Source organism: Phaethon aethereus (genome assembly GCF_964289735.1).
Source record: "Phaethon aethereus genome assembly, chromosome: 17".
Lineage (NCBI taxonomy): Eukaryota > Metazoa > Chordata > Aves > Phaethontiformes > Phaethontidae > Phaethon > Phaethon aethereus.
The window spans coordinates 6,769,284-6,776,727 of NC_138593.1; positions in this window are offsets into that span (position 1 = coordinate 6,769,284).

Sequence of the window (7,444 nt, forward strand, 5' to 3'; positions counted from 1 at the left end):
AATTTCTTTCTGCTCCTACAATGTCTCTCGATTAACTCTGTGTTTCTGGGAAGGCTCTCGGTATCCATCCAACCACAGAGATGCTTACGCCTTGTGTAACATCTTCCACAGAGTGGATGAAGTTTGCTTCCAAATCACGATAGCCTTCCTCAGTGCCCAGCCTGCCCGGTGGAGGACATCGTCCCCCCGGCGCCCAGGGGAGCAGTAACGGGAGCAGCGCCCTGCGAGCGAGCGCTTGAGGCTACAGGCGAGACCTGATCACGCCTGACAAGACCCGCAGGCAGCCAAGCTGGCATCCAGTTGCTGACTGGGAAGCGAGCCACGCCGGAGCAGGGGTGCGCTCTCCGCTGGATCTTTAATGATCTGGATGTCCCAGCTCCACTGCCATCGAGTGGTGTGATCTGTCCCCTCCCAAGGGACCTGCTGTCTTCATGACTTGTAGGTTGTGGCCTTTCGCAACGCTGCTGCTGTTAACCTAATCGAACATTTAAAGCAAGGGGGAGGGAGAGGAAATCATTAGCAGCTGCATTAACTTCTACCCTGGATTCTGTGCGAAGCGTTCGCTTGAATTAAATAGCTGTTCGGATTCGGGCGACTCCTCTGGCGTGAGCTAATGAAACTGGTCCCGCAGTTCAGCGGTGGCGGCAACCAAAATCCTGGTTCCAATCCAAACTGCAGGTTTTTTTTTCCTAATGAATTAATCAGCTGATTACATGCGTGCGATAGCTCATTAGAGAGGTGCGTGGCAAACAAAATTATTGGCTTTGCTTGGCCTGAAGGCCGTTACATCGCAGGAGCGCGCTCCGTGGAGTATTGCGGCGCCATATGTGTTGCTCTAATTAATGGGCGTTGTTCCTGGGGTCCTTTGATCTCAGGAAAATGAAGGTTTACAGTATTCAAATTTTTACAGTCAAAAACTTGGAAGAAAAACTCAAACAGCCAAAAGTAATTTCCCTTTAATCTAGTTTGTGGTGGCGGTGATATTTTTTTTTTTTTTTTTAAAAAAAAGCTTCCACCCTATTTAATGGTAGCTGCAGAGATAAAGTGAAGTGTAATTTGGAAATTAGTTCCGGATGTTTGAGTTGTAGCTTTATTTTAGTAATCTGGGTCATTAATTTTGTTGAATAGCGCGTTTGGTTTTTCCTCCCCTGTGCGCGAAAGCGCGACCGCACCCGCGACCGCCAGCAGCGGAGGAGCTTCCCAAGCCCCCCCGCCGGGTGGCCGCACCAGAACAAAGCCCGTCCCCGGCGGTGAAGCGGCGCGGGCCGCAGCAGGCGCGGGGAGGAGCTCCCTGCGGCTGCCCCCGGAAGCCGGGGCCAGGCCGGGTCCGGGGAAGGGTTTAGCCCCTCGCCGTGACAGGTGCCTTTTTACACGGGTGAAAGCAGCGTGTAGCTTGACTAGCGAGAAGAGGCGCGGTTTGGTAAAGCTTTTCAGGGAAGATTAGAGAAGGGGATCTTTTGAGTGAGAAGACATGCTTCTGCTCAAGCCTTTGGGCTGCCCTGGAAATTTAGAAATCGGGATATAGCAGCATCCTCTCCGGGCACGCCGCGCACCCGAAGACTCGCTGGAGCTGTGTCGCAAGTCACCGCGGGCGCGGCTGCTCGCTGCGCAGAGGCGTCCGGAGCGCCGGCCGCGGCACGGGCGGGGAGAGGCGCCCGTGGGCCTCCCACCCGCAGCCCTTGGCAGGGCCTTGTGGGTGCTGCCTGCGCTCCTGACACCGGGCGCCTGAATTTAAACCCAGTTTCCACCTGCAGCTCTGGGGAGACGGGCATGGAGCCGGTCCGGGAGCCGCAGGGGAGCCGGGTAGCTCTCTGCGCTTGGCGATGGGTGGGGTGGAACGACGTCCCCGGGCGAAGGAGCGTTACAAACTCGGCGGGATTAAGCCTGTGTTTTTTGCCGTATGTTTATGCAACATCAAGTAAAAAAACAAAACAAACAAAAAAAACCAAACCCAAAAACCCACCCTGATTTGCTGGGGCTAAGCTTTAGAAACATGGTGATTATAATAACGCAAGGGCAGGCAGGAGCATGGAACTGGCATGGGTAGAGTTTTTCTGCTTATCCTGATTTCTGTTTTGCTGTTTATCCTGTTTATCCTCTCCTTGTTATCCTGAACGAGTTTGTCTTCTTGTAAACGCCAACCTATGACCCTTAAAAAGAAATCATCAGGAAGAAAACTTGCTGAGTCTTTTTTTTTTTGCCTGTGGGAGTTGAATAAGCCCATCAGCTTATATAATATTAATATTTGTAAAAGCAAACTTACAAAGCTTATAAATCTTCTGTAAAAGAGGGACAATATCTACATCTATTTTAAAATGAAGCAGGTAAGTAGGTTCTAGGACAAAAGGGTGTTGATACAAAAGAAGTAGATAGATGAAAGAAATGAAATTGCCATTTTAATCTGAAAATTGGCTCTGCATGAGTGATACCAGAGGCTTCACTGCTGCTGGAGCTGGTGTTTTACTCTGGGTCATCACTTGGCCCCGGAGAGCCACAGTCCCTGGCTACTGCCGCCGCAGCAGCAGCACTCCCTGGTATTCCATTCAAATTGGATAAGGAGTAAAAAAAGTCCAAAATTGAAGCAGATCTGTTTGCAGGGGAGAAGAGGACTTAATGAGGATTCTTTCTAACTTTGTGCCTTCTCCAAAAGGAAAAAAAAAAAAAATTATGTGGCTAAGAAAAAAAAATCTGCTGTTTTAGATGCTGTTTACCATTTTTTAAGGCAAAAGACAGGCTTTTCCCCATTAGGCAATGCCTCAGCAGTACAGGAACCCAGATGAGAAAAAATAATAGGGCTTATTTTTAGCTTCTACCCCTCCAATCTTTCTTCATTTCTTGAGTTGTGTTGTCCATGGATGGCTGATCCCATGAGACCACGGGGGACGGGGTGTGGGCAGCACCCGGGGAGCCTCCGTTCTAGTCCCTCGGTCCCGAGAGGCGAACGTGTTGCGATGGCTTTTCCCCGCTGCCCGGGATGCGGCGAGTCCCGCCACCCCACGCGGGGCGGGGGGGTCCCCAGCCCCGGGGAGGATGGCGTTTTGTCAATAACTGCATTTTTTAAGGGGTATGCATGGGCTTTGCTCGGCGCCGAGCGGTGCGAGGGCTCTCCAGCAGCTGTGTTTATCTGGTGCAGTGGAGGGGAGGTGCAGATGGATGGGTGGCTTTGGATGTTTTCGCCAGTCAGGCAGTTTTTCCTTTTTTCTTTTTTTCTTTCTTTTGTTTTTTCCCAGCCCTGAGCACAATGGGAAACCTTTAATTCTGTACTGCTCGGGGGTGGAGCTGGATCAGAAGATTCATCACGGTCTGGGCTCGGTCCCTCCAGCTTCCCCCAGCCCCGTCTTTGCCAGCTCCCGGCACCGGAGGAGAAGGCCATCGCCGGGCTCCACTTTTGGTGGCGGCAGTGAAACGCGTTGGCCGGGTCCGGCCCGGCGGCCGCTGCAGTCGGGGACGGAGCTCCCAGTGTGAGCAGACAGGACCAATAGATGGGAGACCCGAGCGGTCTGTTGCAAATATTTTATAGGTGAGGAACTGGGGGCCAGGGACGCAATGAGGCGTTTCCCACAAAAACTGAGCTGAGATCCCATGAGCCCCAGACCAGGGTAAGTAGCCCAGGCCATGGCGTGAGCTGTTGTAGTTGTAGTGCAGCCACGCTTGTTCCCAGCTCATCCCGGAGCTGGAAGATGGTCAGACATTGGCTCAATCTGAATTTTTTGGTGAAGCTTTTTTTTTTTTCCCCCCTTTTAAAGCAGGGAGTTGCTGAAGCTGAATCTTCTCATGGGATTAGGTCAATTCATTTAGCACAGCACATTTTTAAGGAAAAGTTTTTATCGTGCCGACTCAGGCAAGAAATATGTTCAAAGAATTTTAGCGTTCAGCTCAAATCACTATTTCCTTTAAACATTTTAAGTTAATGAGAGTTGGGGAAAAAAGCTTTTTTTATTTAAAAAAAAGTGGAAATAAGAAGGGAACGTGTTGAAGTTATCTCAGTGGAAAATGTTTTCGTTTTTTTCACTTATGGAAGTTTATGAGTTTAGCTTTTGTCCTAATTAAGGACAAGAAACTATCTGAAAAGCTTTCACAGGGCACACAGATAATTAACCAGACAATTCTTGCTGGTCTTTCTCATCTTCAAATCCAGCTGCATTTTCCCTAATGAAATTTTCTGCCACAACAAAGTTGGAATGTGAAAGTTCAGTGTTATGGATTAACTTTGCTTATGAGGAGAGAGCAAACAGGCCAGAACCCATACGCTGGAAAAGAGATGAATGAGAGCGATATCACGGAGGTCTATAAAATTATGGAGAACCGGAGGAAGGCATGATAAACATGACTACGTGAAAAATCACATGCAGAGAAGTCAGTGCTTGCAAGGTGGATCCGGTGAAGGGCTTGAGGTATCTGTTCCGTCTTTTGTTTAGGGAGCCCCCAATTTGCTCGGGGGTGTCCAGTTGTGTTTGTGCTTTTTCTGTCCCTTTGGGTTAAGAACGAGAGAAGATCTTGCTCTGGGTGCAGCCAGAGCAGAAGGAACCTCGCTGGACCTCACCGTGCCTTTGCTTTCCCCAGGCTTTTTTCTGCCCGCTCTGTCTCCAGGAGGACCTGAGCAAAGCCGAGTTACGTACCTGCCCAGCGCGGCATCGGCTCCGCTGTCGTTAGAGAACAAATGACACTGTCTCCGTGGCCGGGGAAGAAACCAAATTAAACCCCACCATCCTTGGCAACTGATGGGCTGGCTGCCGCGCTCCGCGTCACAGCCGATGTCTCACAGACAATCGAGGGCAAGTTGTGTCTCTAATTTCTGTCACAAGTGGTTTTGCTATGCAAAGGGACAAATAGGAGCGGGGAAGAAGAGGAGAGGGCACGTGGCCTGGCCGTCAGCCTGGTGGCGCGGGCAGGCTGCGGCGGTGCTAACGCGCTCGTAGCTCGTCGCATTAAGCAACAAGAAGTGGCAGAGGAGCTGCTTTGGCTGTAATAACGCACCCCCCTGCGAAAATGAGGCAACTGTGAGGGAGGGTGAGGAGGGAAGTGAATTGCTGGTGAGAAACCCGGCACAGGAGACCATGTTCCCCAACGGAGAGCCACACCACGCGTGGGAGGGCTGTCAGAAAGCTCTGTAAGTGTGGAATTGTTTAAGTGGGCTTGCCAGAGAGGGGCTGGGGATGCTGTGGCATTCGGGGTGGCCGCTGCAGGGGACACCGAGCTATGAGACGTGCAGATTGTAGTGATAAGGAGGTGCCAACTTTTGGCACTGATGTGACCGCAATACGTTCGTGGCATATTGACTGCGGTGGAAGTCTAGATCAATACCCATCTTCAAGAGGCTCAATGGATCAATGTTTCTTTGATACAGATAAAGAAAATAGAGGGGAGGTGTTTATGGCCTTCCCTGCATGCGGTGTTACCATTCTTTGCTGATCCTTCTGCTGAGGGAGGGGACCAAGAAGGAAGGTAAGAAAGGAGTTAGAAAGATAATTCACCAGGCGTTTAAAAAGCAGTTGTAAGAAGGAGATTTATGGCTTTTTTTTTTTTTAATCAGTTTTAGGCTGAAAAGAGGAAGATCTTCACAAAGATGCATTGTCCTTTGAAAGACAAATTCCTGTCAAATAGCAGGCTGGGTTTTCTGGGTTTTCATGAGGCGCCCGTGGCAGAGGGATCGCTGGCACGTGGCTGTGCTTGCTTAGGCTTTGGCAAAGAGGGACGCGCCAGTGTTTCACAGGTCCCCGCTGCTTTCTGGTGGTAGAGGTACCCATGCCTGGCCCTAAATGCTTTAGGGCAGCTGGCTGAACTAGAGCATGTGGAAATGTTGGAGAGGAGGGTACAGAGAGAAAAGCCATTTCTTTCTCCTCTTGAATAGATCAGCCATTCCTGTTGGGGCTGAGGTTCTGCCAGTCCTGGCTTTCTGGTGCTGCTGGGATGAGTGTGACTCTGCTGATTTATCCCCTTGAACAAATAATCTGAAGTTGAGAAACCTGTACCATTATCAATGGGATTTTCTTACAGTGTTTTTATAAAAATCCATTTATGTCTTCCCCCCCCCACAAATGACGAGGGCCATCAATCACCAGGGATGACTTTTTGGCATTGGCCAAATTTTAGGGGAAGTCTGTCGAAGGGTTTTCCTCTGCTCCCTGTCCTTGTACCCCTCCCTGCCATGGCTGCAGGGCGATGGCACCACTGGGAAACCACCAGGTCTTGCTGGGACAGCGTTTTGGCTCCTGGAGGCTGAGACCTTGCAGCTGCAGCACTCGTGTTGCCTGGGAGCTGGTGGGAAGGGACCAAGCTGAGGCCCTGTGGTGGCAGCTGAGGAAGCGGCATGTTACGTTGCCATGGCGTTTTTCTCCAGTGGGCTCCAGTTTGTGTCAGCACTGAGGTCATCCACTCCGGGTCTCAAATGACCGCCTGGCTCAGGGGCAGGTTGGAAACTTCATGGTTGGGTTTGTTTACAATCAAAAACCTGAAGTTGTGAAGGTCAAGATAAAACAAGTCACCCTCAAGCCATCGGGGTGTATTGAGGGGTCTTGGACCACAGGGACATCCTCAACCTCGTATCCCAGCTCTTCTCCGCCAGGTGAGGGGAGCCTCTCTCAAGCTGTTTGCATCCTTAATGTGCCGTCATCCCACAGCCTGACCACCCCAGCCACGCATGGACTGGAAAGCAGCGGGAGGTCACAGCGGGTCAATTAATGTCACAGCAGGTTGGCTGAAGGGACCTGGGAGAGCGGGCACAGCCCTCATGCCAGCGTGACGGGGGGGAGTTGCAAGGGGTGCTTGATCACAGAGGTATTCCCACGCTGGCGGGGAGGAGGAAAGGTCCCCTCCTGTCACCCCTCATGGGAAGCTGTGACCTTGCTGAGGTCCCCATGAGGGACAGCAGAAAGTTTTAAGCACAGCGCATATGGTCAGAGAGCCCAACTGAGACAAAGTTGGGCAAAACCCAGCTGCTCTGCAGCCTCAGCAGGAGGTCAGCGAGGATCCTCCGTGGGAGCCAGGGACCATCTCCGAGCCCCCCGTGGGCTCCCGCTGGAAGTGAGGTCCCGAGGGAGGCAGCATTGCCCAGCCCTTCCGATGGGCAGTTTTCCTCTGCTCGCCGTGCTCAGCCCTGCAACGTGTTTCCGGGAAGAGCCGCCGGTGTCCGAGGGGAGAATCGAAGGCGCCTGCGTAACCCTCGGGTCGGGGCTGCGCGGCTGCCGCTGTCAAAGATGGTTTGCAGCCGGGTGGGGAGATTAGATGTCACCCTTGGAATGTGTGAAGGTCACCGGAGCCCATCACTCAAGTGACGTACAGGTCCGTCCTGACATGTCCATTCGTTAGCGGAGGCCACGCAGTTCGACAGGGAAGCCGGGTATAAATGTGCGCGTGGGAAAAGTATTTCCAAGCGGAATGGATGGGACCTTCGGAGCATCTTTCCCTGCGTCTATATTTCCTTCCTTTCCTCTTCTCATCCCCC